This window comes from Stenella coeruleoalba (genome assembly GCF_951394435.1).
Source record: "Stenella coeruleoalba genome assembly, chromosome: 11".
In the NCBI taxonomy this organism is placed as follows: domain Eukaryota; kingdom Metazoa; phylum Chordata; class Mammalia; order Artiodactyla; family Delphinidae; genus Stenella; species Stenella coeruleoalba.
Genome location: NC_137157.1, coordinates 77246847 through 77249043, shown reverse-complemented (window position 1 = coordinate 77249043; position 2197 = coordinate 77246847). Strand labels below are relative to the sequence as shown.

The window sequence follows — 2197 nt, the reverse complement described above, 5'->3', positions numbered from 1 at the left end:
ATATTATGTTTTGTACTCAAATCTTAGTTCTAAATTTATCCTGACTTTTACTCTATTTGTATGTGTTTAACTATATATTTTAGTATTTAAAACTATCTAATTTAACCACTATATTAAATCAATTGTTTAAAAATTTGATAATCACAGAAAAATAAAATTCATATGTATTAATTTTAAACTTTTGATCCAATTTTCCTAGGATGGTAGAAACAGATGAAAGAATGTTGTAGTTAAGCTGGCCTTTTAACCCTGATAGAGTCTTTTAAAATATGAGTTACCTGGAGGGGGCAGTGGGCACCCCAAAGCTGCAGCCAGGTGCTAAGAGATGGCACTTATGGGGCTCATCTCTGCCTAAGAATCAGGGGTTTCAGGCACTGGAAGAGCTGACTCTGATCCTGGGCTCCTCCCTTGAACAAGCCTTAACTAGCAGCCACTTCAGTTCAAAGGCCAAGCTTCTCGTTTTCTGTTAATGATGTGCATTGGTAAAAACACTACATCCCAATCCATGGAGGCTGGAAGTTCAGCTGAAGGCAAGATGAAGATGAAGAGAAGCACCTCGCTTTCTTTACTCTTCTGGTGGTGTTCAGTGGAGGTGCCACATCCAGTGGTGAACACGACGATGAAGACACCGAGCTCATGGCAATATACACAACAGAAAATGGCATCACAGAAAAGAGCTGTCTCGCCAAGAGAGCTTGGATAGCCCTGGCAGTCTAGACCCCCAGAAATCGGACATGATTTACACTGTACAAGACATTCCTCCCTGGCACCTGTGCATATTTCTGGGGTTGCAGAACTACCTGACATGATTCAGCAGCATGATCGAGGTGCCCTTTACACACTCTGAATGGGACATATTCTAAGGACAAAAAAAAAATACAGAGAAATCTTAAACTTAGTAGTCTTGTTAGTAGTGACATTGGTGTAATTCTGGAACTGTACTGTATGATGTTATAGATTGAACAGATGAATGACTATGCTGATGTTGAAAATCAGGATTCTCAGTGTAGGAAAAGGGGAGATAAGAATATGGAAAGAAAGAAGGTAATTCAGTGGTATTGGATTGAACTGGTGCTATCATTATGACTCCATGATTCAAAAAAGAGTTGTATCTCTGTTCACTAACTAAATGCCATCCCAGTAATGGTGAGCCCACCCAGTGCTCAGATCTTGGTTTCTAAATACCATTCTCCACTAAAATGAATCAGGGTTCCTTGGAGAAATGGTTGAATCCAGTGTTGGGGCTGAGAAAACTAGAAGTTGAGCCTGGAACATCTTGTGCCAGAAAGGAACTGCTTAAAGAATAAGAAAGAGGTGGTGGGAAGAGCTATGTCAAAAAGAATGGGAACTCCCTTGAACAGGCTGCTTTGGACAAGTTTGGATAATTTAATTACTGAAAAAAATAGTTATGGAAGTGTATTATTAAACTGAATTTTAAAATGAAAAAAAGGTCACATTTCACTAAAGAATAAAAGGAAACAAATGTTTTGTAGTTAGCAGAGTAGGTTCAGTTTAGACCCAGACCCCTGGGGAAAGTGTTACTTCGTTTTTATGGACTGAATTGTGTCCCCTCATGTGTTGAAGTCCTAACACCCAGTGTGAATTTATTTGGGATGGATCTTTAAGGAAGTAATTAGAGTTAAATCAGGTCATGAGGTAAGGCCCTAATTCAATAGAACTGATCTCCTTATAAAAAAGGAAAGCAACACCAGAGACTCCTCTACATGAAAAGCCATGTAAGGAAAAGCCCACAGGAAAAGCCATGTGAGGGCAGAGTGAGACGGCAGCTGTCTGTAAGCCAAGAAGAGAGGTCTCAACAGAAACCAACTCTCCCAGCATCTTGATCTTGGACTTCCAGATTCCAGAACTGTAAGAAAATAAACTTCTGTTGTTTAAGCCCCCCAGTCTGTGGTATTCTGTCATGGCAGCCCAAGCAGACTAATACATGAGTTTAATCATCTCCTTTTAAACTCAGAGTTAATTGTATATTGAGAAAATCTCCATGAAGACTGCCTAGCAACATAAGCTTACAAGGCCATTAAGACCACCTGAAGAAAGGTGACTAAATTCCGCATGTCCATTACGGTCTCTGCCAGAAAAATACTGACCACCTGTCAGTAGTATCACAGGATAGTGGGAGAAAAAGTAGCCACAAGTGGAAGGCCAGGAGGTAGGAGTCAGATAAAGAATAACTGAA

General features: G+C 40.0%; 1 pseudogene across 1 annotated transcript; it reads left to right on the top strand.

Annotated features, from left to right (window-relative positions):
- The first annotated feature begins 469 nt into the window (after positions 1–469).
- Positions 470–809, top strand: LOC307194415 (solute carrier family 23 member 2-like; annotated as a pseudogene). The gene has a single exon. The product of its transcript is annotated as a solute carrier family 23 member 2-like (transcript).
- The last annotated feature ends 1388 nt before the right edge of the window (positions 810–2197 follow it).